A 14,647-nucleotide genomic window follows, 5' to 3' on the forward strand; every position below is an offset into this window, starting at 1 on the left:
ATAAGGGCGTTAAGAACGACAAATTTTGTACAATGACTCGCCTATTCCTATTCGCGCGTACAAATCTAGTGCATAATTATTTTCCATCGTATTTTCACGGAAGCGTACGAACGTGTCTTGCTATTTCAGTCAGTGTTGGTACAAATAGTATTAAGATTGACTGAAGTGGCATGATAAATACGACGTTTCCGTAAATACGATGGAAAACAGCAATTATACAAATATACATTACCTCTATGATTGTATAGCTGACCATGGTACAGCTGCGGTCAACGACACTGTACGAGCGGAACAGCAATATAATTATTATCTGCGTGCAATAAATAGATATATAGAATACTCTTTATTGGCACACCTCAGTAAAAAGATACAAAAGAAAAGTACAATTGATTAAATGTAGAGGCAGACAACATGCGGTCTTATCGCTAAACATAGGAACAGGTGGGTCAGTGTACGAAATTCTCCATGCTTAGCGTCCTTTTACGCAATAATACGTACGTACATGAATAGGTTTTTGAGCAGTAAGAATAAGAAAAAAAGTCGAGATATATTTTTATTGTTTTAATCGGAGAGTTATCACTTTTTCATAACTATGTTTTATTGTACCGGTAAACGCATTAAATAAGGTTTTTAATGCTATATACATATATAAATAGACGTAGGAACCCTTGAACAATCTCGATAACGCATTCACTCAACCCACATCGAAATTCTATGAATAAACTGAATATGTCAAAAGGCAAACACATTTTATCTCGACAATCAAACCCCCCGTAACCCTTTGTAAGTTGAAGGGTATAGATATTAGTACCGATAACTCAAACTGGTGTAGGATTTTAAGCATTGAACCTATAGTGTTAAGGTTAAGGTTACAGTACCTACTGCTATTCAAAAAGTTCATGTAAATATTCCATATTTTCATGACTTTTGTTATGGTTGTATTTTCAGCAAAAAATAAATCTTGTAAATGTTACCGCAAAAACGCGTTTTCCCTAGTTAAAACTAGCTTTCAGTATCGCATCAGTAAAAGTGTCTCGGTGAAAACTAGTTTTAACTGCAATTTGATAGGGACTTTGCGAAAACTAGTTTTGACTGAGAAATACTTGTTAAAACTAGTTTTAGGGTGAATCAACTTTTTCTTGTCACTAGTTGCCATGGTTACGGTCTCCTGGGTGACTCCTAAAATACAAGTTTACCAAACTTGAATTTGTTGGTAGTTTTATGGCGTTTCCATTATGGGACACCTACTAAGCACGTTTGTAGAACATGGTACAGCAGCTCTTCTAACAAACTATGCTACTATTGTCTCCTGGCTGATGGGACAGAATAACAACAAGAAATAGTTGATCGACCCTAATACCGAGGCCTTAAGGAAAACTACTTTATATTATTTTTATTTACTGCAATTCCGTTTTATTTTCTTTGTGATTCGTATATGTAATATATTCAATATGAATATACTCGTATCAGTCCACGTTCACCGTCACAAGCTGGTAATAGCCTTGTTACGAAGTTACAATGTAACCGACACCATTTTGGCGTCACCACAAAGGACTGATTGAATTCCCGTGCCATCACTTGCACTAGTTGTCAATTTAACTCTTTTGTACGTTTTTTTAATCCACTACCAACATTTAAAATTGAAGCCTGGGGCTCAATTCATTGACCGCATTGAGAACAATTTTTAGTGTTCCGTACAAAACTATGTTTACGGAACACTTATTTTATACAATACGTTATTCATTAACAAATGAGTTTTCCTCTTGAATATGTAAATAAATATTATCTGTAAGATAAAAATAGGTAATTTAGTTAATCTTATTGCCTTCTTAATTCTAGGCTTCTCTCTTCTTCCCTCTTCTTCCTCGCGTTATCCCGGCATTATGCCATGGCTCATGAGAGCCTGAGGGTCCGCTTGACAACTAATCCCATGATTTGACGTAGGCACTAGTTTTTACGAAAGCGACTGCCATCTGACCTTCCAACCCAGAGGGTAAACTAGGCCTTATTGGGATTAGTCCGGTTTCCTCACGATGTTTTCCTTCACCGAAAAGCGACTGGTAAATATCAAATGATATTTCGTACATAAGTTCCGAAAAACTCATTGGTACGAGCCGGGGTTTGAACCCGCGACCTCCAGATTGCAAGTCGCACGCTCTCACCGCTAGGCCACCAGCGCTTTTAGGCTTTTAGGTTGGTTTGGCTTCTAGGCTTCTACCCTTAAATATATCATAAATACCTATTTAACTTAACTAGGTACCTACCTATATGGAGAAAATGTTACTGGGAGTTCTCAATTTTCAGTACCTGTACCTGTATAGCTATTACATAAGCAAGAGTCATAATTTTTACACTCGCTCTATCCGACACTTACAATCTACCCCCTCCATTATAATTGCAAGAACCAGGGATACTCTACGTAACACGTACCTAAATATAAGTATAAATATATAACGGAGGTGACGATGATGATCCATAGAGAAGTTTGTGCAGGTACTGTAAGTTTGAACTTAGGTTGAGAACAATTTTAACTATCAGAAAATAGTTATAATAACTACAAACCTGTGCAAGTTCTTATGCAGTACGTTAGGTTATGTCAGGAGGCCAATTTGAACATGATGTTGGTGATAATATTGTCAAAGTTATCTTTCAACCGGGTGTGCATTTCGCTCGTACTTTTTAGTAACCTACATTGTTTGCGCGAGCGAAAAACTCGGGCGAATGATGACAAAATGACTTAATTTTGACATCAAAAGGTGGGTACAAATTTGCTTCTAGATATAAAGATGTATTTTTACTGATAAATACGTTCACTAAAATAGTAATAATATTGTGTTTGGGTTAGACCGTTACATTCAAGTAGAGCCATAACTAACAGAGAGCAGAAGGTAAATTTAAGCATACAAAACAATGTTTGCGCTACTTGTTTAAGTTTGTATTGTATAATATTTACCTAATTAACCGCACTATTTTTGTTGCACATAGGTACGTAGGTACGTAACGTATCTAATTATTGCACGGGCATTATACTAAAGGAAAGTTTAGCTCAGTAATTTTCTCACTCAGGCACTGGTCCCACCGCGAGCTAGTAAGCTATGAGCTATCGGCTATAAACACGAACAAAAGATAAGCACTCCCGTGTAAATAAAAGAGACACGGCGATATTTATAGCTCACCGCTGGGCGAGTAACTATAAATATCGCCGTGTCTCTTTTATTTACACGGGAGTGCTTATCTTTTGTTCGTGTTTATAGCCGATAGCTCATAGCTTACTAGCTCGCGGTGGGACCAGTGCCTCTGGTTAGTTATCATCAAATCAGCAAAATGCAAAGTTGCAGAGGAACTGGTAGGTGTAGTTGCAGCGGTGGCACTCGCTCCCCCAACCGGGGACGTCGACAAAGAGCGGTGAGTAATTACAGAAAAATGGGGAATAACTAGGTCAGCGTGTTTGTGTGCGTGTTGCATTGGGAGAGTCAAAAGAGATAATGTAGGTCTATAATCTATACACAATATATCTTTCCCCAACTATAACCATATCAAACCTATAGCCTTAAACTATATCCATATCAAATTTCATCTAAATGGGTTCATCGGTTTAAGTGTGAAGAGGTAACAGACAGACATAGTTACTTGCGCATTTATAATATTAATTATATTAGTAGAAATATTAGGGGTAATGTCAACTGAGAAAAGATAGGTACTGCCAAAAGGCCTTTGTCGCGTCTTGGAGGGGGGGGGGGTCTTGGTGTAAATTCTATTACTGTCTTTATAACCACAAACTCGTTAATCTAAATATTTAAAGACTCTATAAGTAATTCATACTACGTAGTACTTCTATAGTACGTAATTTCGAGGTCAAAACCTATATACGCAACCTAAATAATATAATATACAAATATTCCAATTATCTTTGTATCTATAGAGGTATGTATCGCCTAATCTAATTTATGCCCTTAATACCTTGGCCAAGTATCGACGAACCCATCGCGTTTGCCCTCTCACCGTCATTGCTATGCCAAATGACATCATTGCGTCCAGAGATGGATTTCGACCATAATTCCTGAACAAAACTCCTCGTACCAAAAATTTAAACGATTCGAGCTAATACAATATTCGATGTCCATTGCACGCTTGCAATCTAAAAACATATACATGACAAGTGAGAGCACGTAATGTATAATGAAAGGTAGCGTTGTGAGAGTTGGTTTGGCATTTTGATTGGCGACTGACGGGCGTCATTTAGGGTCCTGATGGACGGACATTAGGCCGTCTGCGTTGTTGTGGACGGCATTTGCAAAGGGTTCTGTAATTTTGCAAATGCACGCGGCATGAAAAAAACGGGAATGTTTCAAATGACAATGGTGGGATTGTTTAATCTGCATAAGTATTCGATATTTTGTCTGCCTGTGTGACAAATGTGAAACGATTATAAGTCGCATTTTCAGCAAAATTTTACACACTTTTTACTACCTGCCCGATTTGAACTTTAAGATACGTCAATTAATAGACCTTAGAAACGATATGTATTAGATGTGTCAGTGTCACAAGTCACGTTTTTGTTTGAAGAAACGTCACAATATGACACTGACATAAATGTAATCTGTATCGTTTTTAGATCTATTAATTGACGTATCTTAAAGTTCGAATACGTTCGAGTGTTTACGTCTCCACATAGAGACGAGTTCGATTAGCTAAACAAAAATGAAACTTGCCCGTAAAGACTAACCCACTTGTTCATAAACGCACCTCAAACCTCACTTAGCTAATAATCGTTTGTCCTTGTCTGTCATTTTGACTTATCTATTTGTAAGAAAGGGATAAAACATAATTTAACTAAATCAGTCCCGTAAAGTTTTATGAAAAAGGGGGTTAGTGTCAGGGCATGCATGTGTCATGAAGGTGATGATGCATTATGGTTACGATTATAAAAACAATAACTAAATAATCGTGTTTATATAAAAGTGCGTATCAATTTTCAGTTAAATGTTTGGGTATTGTATAGGGGTATTGTATTGCTTAAAATCAGTGTCAAAAAAACCGAAATCATGGGGTTGGAGACACTAGCGCCCGCTGACGTTAGGCTCGGCGACGACTCTCTTAAGCAAGTAGATAGATTCAGATATCTGGGGAGCACAATAACATCCAAGTGCCACCTTGAGGACGAAATAAACAGTAGAATCGGAGCGGCTGCTGCTGCTTTCGGTAAACTGCGCGTCAAGGTGTTCCGTTCACATGACATTAAGCTCCAGACAAAGGTCTCTGTGTACATGGCAATAGTTCTGCCCAATCTCCTGTATGCCTCCGAAACGTGGTGTCTCTACCGAAAACACATTCGGACATTGGATAGGTTTCACCTTAAATGCCTGCGTGACATTATGAACATCTCTTGGTCAGATCGTGTCAGGAACACCGAAGTTCTACGCCGTGCTAATGTCAGCGGCATTGAAGCCTATCTAATACGGCGACAGCTGCGATGGTGTGGTCATGTCTGCCGTATGTCTAACGACAGAGTGGCTAAGTGCATCTTTTACTCTGAGCTGCAAAATGGCAAGCGGAAACAGGGCGGCCAACTTTTGCGCTACAAAGATGTGCTGAAGCGCCACATGCGGAGATGTGACATTGAGCCATCGCACTGGGAGACTTTGGCACAAGATCGGCCAAAGTGGAGGCATACAGTGAGTACCAAAGTGCAAGCCTTCGAAGAGCAGAGGCGAGTGGAACTCGACGCGAAGCGCGACGAGTTAAAGGCCCGACCACCTGCGGTCATAAATTACAATTTTGTCGGAGGGGTGCTGACATGCAGTGAATGTGGCCGTACATTTACTGCTAAGATCGGTTATGTCAGCCACCTGAGAGCTCACGAACGTCGCTCTCAGTAATCAGTACTATACAGTCGCCGTGGTCGAAACCGGCCAGGAAGGTATGATTGTATAGGGATCGAAATTTTCCGAATTTGGCATGGTTGTAAAATTCCTACTCTATTATTGTTATTCAATATTTTTTCATTATATTATTCATATAACAAAGCTAAAATTCACTCAGAAATCCAATTCCGAAAAAATAAAAGTAACAGTAGGTTAACGCGTGTGACTAAGCATAGCCTCTGGAATTAGTTAGATCCTTGCTATTTCCAACATTCTGCATAAATTCTCTATCCCTTTGTAGCGGAGCAGATAAACCTTGAACTTCTCCAGCGAATGAATATCTAGAGATCGTAGGTGACCTTGGCCTTGCACGCTGGTTAGGATTCTTCCTAACTCGCCTGGAAGTATTCATGTTATTGCGCAATAAAAGTTGGGTTCCATAATGTTGCTCCGACATTGGCGGTTATAAAATGTTATACAACATCGTGTGAGAGGGACAACTAGATAGTAATATTGATAGTGTTTTATTATGTTGTCCCTGTCACACAATGTCACTAAATTAGTAGGAAATAAACACAAATATGAACATGACCTGATGAAATTGCGCTTTTAGCCTCATCAACATCAAAAATCAACTATGTAGTTTGGTAATAAAAACAATTAGGTACACGGCGTAGGGATGTGACGACCCGCTCACCCGCTAAGTTTCCCAGTGCAATCAGTCAACACAGCATGTGGCGAGCTGTTGGGGAGTAGCGACACCATGTACCCGAGTGCTCCTGGGGATTTTGTCACTCGGAAGAAGTTTGTCTTAACCGGCCGTCCAGAGTAGAGCCAACAGAGCTGCGTTCTCGAGGATACATGCGGAAACATAAGTGGTGAGTAGTATATGTGTAATGTCCAGTGACACCTCTCTATCCTCAGCTGCCCTTAACCTTTTTGCGTGGGCCCATCCCATAAAAATGCATACTATTTTATTAGGCCTGTCCAGTTTTATATCCCATAACACAATATGTAGTCCATCGCTTTCACCAGATAGCCTAGTACATTTTAGATTCCATCTATTTTTAATAGCCTTTATATCCTGGTGGATGTTGCCTCTGCGCTCGTCCCATGCCACTGGGAAGGGCAACATCTGGTCGGTGTACCTCTGTCAAAACACCTCTACGTGTTGGCTTCGGCTCCGCGCACGCCTTCTTTCTGTGATAAGTAAATACATACAATTAATTATTGCTTTCTGTTACGGTAGAGTTAGATATGCTCCCATTACGTAATTCGACCTTGACATTCACCCAAGGTTTTCTCCAACAAAGGCTATATCCAAACACGTGCTGCAGTATCCAGAACATCCAGAAATCAAATAATTTCCAGATACACTTTAATTTTATATACCCAAGTGTCGTTTTCGCTTGGCAAACATTTCAATTTACAATGGAACGCTGGGTTATGATTTTCAATTAATGTTAGTTTGTAAGATGGAGAGCGTTCTTAAAGGAAATTGATGTTATTATACTAACCATAGGGAGCCTTAAGAGAGCTGAGTTAGACACTTAGCTCATAATTATATTTACTTAAAGCAAACTTTTATTACTCATTTTTATTTTAAACCGCTTTTAGTTAAATTGCAAAGGAACGAAATGGAGAGATGAGACATTTCCGTAAATATGTTTACCACCACTAATCCCTAATCTAATCTATCTCATCAATATGCAGCACAGTGTATTTTTTTGAATTAACCTTATAATTTATAAACTTAATTTCTAATACCATCTCATAATTCAAGGCAGAGAAAACCTGATACCCCTTTTTGAATATACCTGCTACTTCGAGTTACTAATAAGGTTCCAGGGCATTAGAATTAGAAAGAAGATAGGTATTTCTTTAAGTTTAGACGTCAAGTGTTGAATCTGAAGCCAAATTCTCTGTTATTGACTCTCAGGTACTGAGTTATATATTACTTCGTAAAGACGGGCCTTACGGGCACTACGAAGTGGGCCAGTTCGTTGGTGCGCACTGGCAGTACATATATGAAAGGGCTTATCTTTACTTTTGAAATCTTTGCTTTCAGGCCAATTCGAACGTGCACTGCCGCCACAATGATATCCAAATGATGTCATTTAGTTAACGTGCGTCTCGTTCACGCCAATACCTGTACGGACAAGTACGAGCGAAACGCTCGATAACAATGTCATCATTTAGTAGATATCATTCTTATGTAAGTGTACGTTCGAATTGGCCTCTTTGGTATCAAATTTTGTTAATACTCGTATGAAATTGACTCTAAATTCAAATGTCGTTAGCATTTTTAGTCTACAAAGAAATGTTTGGTCCGTTTCCTATTTTTATAAGTAAGCATAGGTCCTATTCATAACTTCCGTAAAGTAAAAAAAATCAACCCTTCCCTGCCATCCATGGAGTACTCTGAATAATTGAAAGAACCCTCAAGAAGAGGGTGCATATAGGTCAGTGGCGTAGTATTACTTGTGAGGGGTGTTAAAGATGTGCCATAGTACTTTGACACTTACCTGGTTAAGGACCAGAGGAGGAGATTCAACCAACATAACTATATTTATTTACATAGATTATATTTGCGTAAATACCTTGCCATAGTTCTTTGCATTAAAAGTAAGTTAACTATCTAGACATATAAGTAAGTAGTTTTAATTCTTAGTTAGTTCACGCTTCGTAATGTTCGTAATGTTCACGTCTTAGAATAAGAAAGAAGTTTGGGTATAATTTTGGCTATATTTTGTTACCTAATACTTGAAAATTTTGTGTTATATAATTTTTTTTGTTAGCCTGGTTGAGTGTCCCACTGCTGAGCAAAGGCGTCCCCTCGTTTCCTCCACTCGATCCTGTTTTTTGTAGTTTCCCGCCAATCCGGATAAAATGCGTCCAAGTCGTCCCGCCATCTCATTTTCGGTCTGCCTGCATTATGTAATTAATGTTGAAATTATTGTAAGAATATCTGAAGTATTTACGACTTACATACAATTTCATAGTGTCTACAATGTACATATTTAAATAAATTGGTCTGGTTAAGGAAAGGCCGTAGTTGATGAGAGAAATGGTGATAGCTTCGAGAGTTGTTGTACATTCACCGCTGAGATACGGCCGTAGCGCTACGTCGTAGCCGATGGGTTTCCCGGTACGTAGAGCGTTTTGACTCTACGTACCGGGACATATCGGGATTAGCGCTGAATGGGTTAACTGATTTTACTTCCTGTGTTTTTGCGTGTAAGGGCAGTTCGTTTTTGTAGTCTTTGGGCGGTCTAATAACTATGTTTGTATTTGCAAGAAAATCTATAACAACTGCAAATATAAAACAGTCTCATCCAATTTAATTCTTTTTAATATATATCACTCAAAATAATATCTTTAAAGTTCTATCTATCGTAAACAAATATGTCATACTTGCATTTTTTTTAGTTTTCTTTAATGCTAAAATTATTTATTTACATTCAATATATATACAGTGGTACACTAAACGAAATAAATAACTAGCTTTAATCTAAAATAAGCCCCTGAGGCATTCTACCAAGGATGCTGGTGGCATTTCCTCACTGTATCGAAATGCTGATACGTTGTGTGAGGTAGCCACCAGCTCTTTGGTCACCAGTTACGTCGACCAGACGCTTCGCGATTTCTGCGAACAACTTATGCGCGCTGGGACCCCATGGGCTTGCATTAGATTACTTTGTATTATTAGAAGATAAAATGTAACTTTACACACTGATTTCAAAATAGATGCTTTCAAGCTGGTCTGGTTGTGCCAAAAAATGCCCTTAATAACATGAAGCTTGTTCTTGGTTGTATTTTTTTTTAATTTATAATTTTACTTTAGTGCGGTTTTCGGACTTCAAGAATACTATGGGGTAAGTTCTAAGATTTTTAAAGCGTAATTCGCAATCGGAAACGAGATTGTCTTGAAAATAATAAAACACAATTGACACAATCGATTTCGACTTTATTGGCCATAGAGCCACAGGGCTTATGTGAAGTGCATTGCCGTGTATTCCGAACGGCTGCTGAATAATAAAACATCTACTTTTATGGTCCCGTTATCTTAACTGCCATATTGGTACGTAAGCGTTACTAGTATATATACAAACGAAGCATTCAATGTGCGTGCTCTCGGTTGGAATTAATATTGTGGCACTTATTTTACTATCAGGCCCTATCAAACGTACACTGATATCAGAATGATATTTTAATCATGTTAGTTATGTTAGTATATGATACCAACGCAGAGAAAATTATAGGTACGTATTTATATAAGTATGTAGTTAAATTATATTTCACTACTCCTGTTTAGACAGAAAACTTTGCATTATATGTAAGTCATGCAGTTTTTTTCAGTTGAAAGTAGTTTTTGCAAAAAATAAGCTTTAATTTGTTAATACGATGCCAATTTATCTAATTTTATCTGTTGATACGATGACAATTTTTATAAAATTTCTAAAAACCTCCATGATGTTCGAACATTTAGGGTACCTAAGTACATATAGATTGATAGAGAAACTGGTTAAATTTTACGTTAAACTTCTAGTTCAATCAATACAAAGCCAACTTTGAGCAGCCGGTCAGTCATCCCCTACTAAGCTCTTTATTAATATGCATATTATACAGAACGTTTATGCAAATGCATTTTTGCCGCTCATTGAAGTAAATTTGCATTCATTTGAGGCCTCGTTTTTGATGTTCAATGGTACGCATGAGACATAAATATTTTTTCGCATTGTTTTTCGGATGGCACCGTTTTGCATAAAGAGTACCCGGTTCATCGTTTTATATATCGAAGGGTAACGATGCACATTACTTTTCAATTGCCGTCTTTCATCAGAATGATGAAGGTAGGTAGTCCATTTGAAATTACCCTTTTTCAGTTTTGCGGAGATTATATCGGATTACCAGACGGGTTATTTAGCACATGATTTGCGCGACAGTATCTCGCGGCGAGATAGACTACCCGTCCCTCTTTTGTTAACATATTTAGTAAAAAACTGGTAGTCTATGTCGGGTCATTAATAATAAACTATTAGTTTTATCGCAGAGTGTAAATAATAACAACCGCTTCTGCATTTATTGGTACTTAATGCAAAGTGTTTAAATAAGACTCTGTAGCAGACATTATATCCTTTCAATATTAAAAACTAGCATGTATCCATATCTGCTTTTTACTTACCTATAGCTTTATAGGTTTAACTAAAGGAAAATATTAATAAATGCAGGTGAACTGCACCCAGGTGCTCGTCCGGTTCTAAGCAGATTGCTTTCAGCTTGCAACGCGTTGAAATGCAAATTCCTACCAGATGCATATTAATATTTAATAATGAAAAAAGTGAGCGGTTATAATATTATACATAAATTGATACTTGTGATTTCCGTAAGTATATCTGGCTAAACTGTAGTTCCACGTTTCTTATTACGGAAAGTAAGTAACCTAGTAAGTATTATATACTTTGGTAAAGAAGAAGTTTAGAACTCAATACTTACTGCAGGCATCGACATACGAAAGGTTAAGTAAACCATGTGCATATTGAAGCTTGATTTTTTCTATCAATATTCATTGTGCTTAATTTAATGAATAGAAATGTAACAAGAGAAGAAACAAATCGTTAGAAGGAAACATTTCGAAGCACAGCTTAATGGATAAACCTGAAGTGATGGTAATTAATGATGCAACAGATTAATAACAAGGGACTAAGTCAAAAGGCGAATTATAAGTAAATCTAAGCAAGAAGGCGGGGGACGGAAAATGAGAATGTCACGTTGTAATCGGATGGTTGGCAACCCTAGACGAGACGTTGATAAATAGTCTTCCGTAACGACACGATGCTCTGTAGAAATGTCATGAAAGACTAGCGGGCGGTTTACATAAATATTACGTAGTATCAGAAGGATATTATTAATTAGAAAAATAAGTAAATATCTAATTATAGTTCCATAATATACTGGGTAGCTCCTATAACAGGAACTTATAATGTTGTACATGATTGCAATGATTAAATGATAAATTAAACTGTGGACTGCAGTCTTCAAACTAGCCAATAAGCTCCTCTACCATTCTCGATCAAAATCGTAGGCGGCTATCAAGTGTTCTATATATTGAATTACCTACTATGGGGCGAGAAGATTGCGCCATAGTTCTGGGGCGGTACGGTACTTCGTAAACTTTTACGAGTGCTCGACTGAATCACTTATTTATCATTCTCATCTGTACCTACCTACGTCATTGGTGGTGCTCCTTTTACTAATTTTATATAATACTAGCCATTATGTAAAATATCTGCTTATATCTGCTAGCGAAATATTTTTTTGGGAAATATCTCGCTGTTATCACTAAATAAATACTTGAATTACTTATAAGCTGTCGTCACAATGTCTGTTCTGAATTTAGGACCACATAACAGTTATAATTACGAGGCTCCTCAAGGGCGGCGAGTTCCAAAATCCGATTTTTTTATTTTATACACAAGTAGTATGTACGATGCCATTATGCTTTTACCTATTAAATAATTATAACTGCAATTTGGGATAGAAAAATGGGTAGTTGCCTATGTATTTGGCACTTTGTTTCCACCTCCACTTTATATAATTTTTTTCGTACTCGTATATGTAAGCTGCGTGTATGTTATGTTTCCTCTTGGCCGCGACCACACTTTTGAACTTTGTTTAGGGCTGAAAACTATTACTAGGTAAATTCATATTGTCCACCAAACCTAATTTAGTTAATATACCAGTCCAATTAGTTTGTATTTTATAATACTACATTAGAATTTTTATTTTACTTCAAAAGAGAAAAACAGAGTGATGTAAAAACAATATTGGCGACATTTAGCAACCAAAAGGGTTGAGTGATGAACTCTTTTATAGGATACTTTATGAATATTCGCAGTTAATGAGCCGTCCAAGAAGGATAACGTAATATTCCGGGGCCAACAACTCGTGAAAGGGTAAGATTAATTACTGGCATTTTTGTTTTTGACACCAATTTTTCAAGAAATATTGGAACCTTTATTTATTTTATTTAGATATTTAATTCAAGCAACAAGGCCCATATTACAAATACCTTACAGACTAACATAAATATGTATTTTATAAACTTAAAACTAAACACTATTTAGACGACAAAACGGCGTGGCTCCGTTGTGTCGTTGTGTTGTGTGTTAACTTGATTATGCTAAATATATTACATTTTAGGTTTTTATCTTTCTACCTACTCGTTAATATCTATATAATCCTGTCCAATTGTCAAAATTTACCTAATCAGTTCATAAAACATTTCCGATCCGTTTGAAAATGTTATACTAAAAGTCAATAATGCTTAGCGTGACCAGTGAACAACAATAACTTTGAAAACGTAGCCATAAGGAAAGTAGTTAATAAGATTATATCACGATACCAATCTGTCCTAAGACTAACGGGATAAAACAGTGCATTTCGTTCTAACACCACATTGATAGTTACCTACTTGCCAAAAAGCAGACCATTTAGTTCAGTTAAATAGTTACAAGTTTAGTTCCAAAAGCTATAAACATGGCTCATTTTATATAGAGATTTCTACACAAACAGGCCCATTTAATTGTTCTTAATTGTATTTAGAGTGATGTTGTTAAGAGCAGAGATGGGCATTAATCGATTAACTTTTTAATCGACTAATCAATCGATTAAAAAAGTTAATTGTCAAAATTAATCGGCGATTAATTTAATCGCGATTAATTTAGTCGACCTAACATACGATTGAAATTGAATTAATCTTAATATTAATCGATTAAATTTCTCGATTAACTCTCGATTGAAAGTAGACAGGACACTGGTGGTCATTTTTGTATGTAACTAAAAATCAAAACTTCTTGCGTACACATTAAAAACCATTCCAGTGTTATAAATGTGCTTCAATAGTATAAGATGGTTACATTGGTTACTATAATAATGCGGATAACTTAGCGCGGCATCTCTAGGTAAGGGTTTAGGGCTTGTAGCGCAGGTATAAAAATTAGAAAGAGAACGACGTATGTGTATGAAAGAGCAAACACATTACTTACCTCTTATCAGTTGTTTTCTATAAGGTTTCAACTTGTCAATGCAGTAATTACTTACTACTTACATCGAACGGATACTATCCTATCGAAGACGGTCGAAATTAATAGTCTCCAAGTGAACATACATAAAAATTCGTCTGTTACTTATATTATTTATAAATGTTTCAGACGAATTAGGCACCTCGTCCTTTTTTTTTAAGTCGGTTAAAAAGACCATATGTATTGCTAAAATTAATCGAGAGAAAATTAATCGAACTAATTAATCGATTAAAAAAATTAATCGCCGGTAATTAGTCGACGATTAATTTAATCGTGACAATATTAGTCGGAGCTTTTCGACTAAAATTAATTAATCGTCACTTTTAATCGTTGCTCGCGATTAAGTCGGTTAATTTTAATCGTTAATCGTCAATCGATTACATTTTGCCCAACTCTGGTTAAGAGTCATAAATACTTTTCCGTCGCCACATAATTGAAGGCTGGCTCACTTTTTGTGGCGGATTTTTGTGACTTAATAATTACAAATTGTAATAAACATTAGTTTTAAGTTAAAACGAGTTTTCTCTAAGTAAACCTTGTTTTCTTAATGCCTGGTTTTATTTTATTTAGTCATAGGTATTCAATTATCCAGTTTTCATGTATTTCATTAGTGATAATGAGAAGAGCTAACTAATATTCGAAAATTAATTACATTTAAAGCTAAAAATGATTTTATCAAAATAGGCCATATTCTATAAG

General features: G+C 36.6%; 1 protein-coding gene and 1 long non-coding RNA gene across 2 annotated transcripts in view; one reads left to right on the top strand and one right to left on the bottom strand.

The window, feature by feature from the left end:
- The window catches only part of LOC134666183 (uncharacterized), a 428,204-nt gene that overhangs the window by 207,721 nt on the left and 205,836 nt on the right, over window positions 1-14,647 (top strand). The gene's annotated exons all lie outside the window — the stretch shown is intronic.
- LOC134665510 (AFG3-like protein 2) overlaps window positions 1-14,647 on the bottom strand; it is a 229,025-nt gene that overhangs the window by 154,319 nt on the left and 60,059 nt on the right. The gene's annotated exons all lie outside the window — the stretch shown is intronic.

Source organism: Cydia fagiglandana, chromosome 1, assembly GCF_963556715.1.
Source record: "Cydia fagiglandana chromosome 1, ilCydFagi1.1, whole genome shotgun sequence".
NCBI classification, from domain to species: domain Eukaryota; kingdom Metazoa; phylum Arthropoda; class Insecta; order Lepidoptera; family Tortricidae; genus Cydia; species Cydia fagiglandana.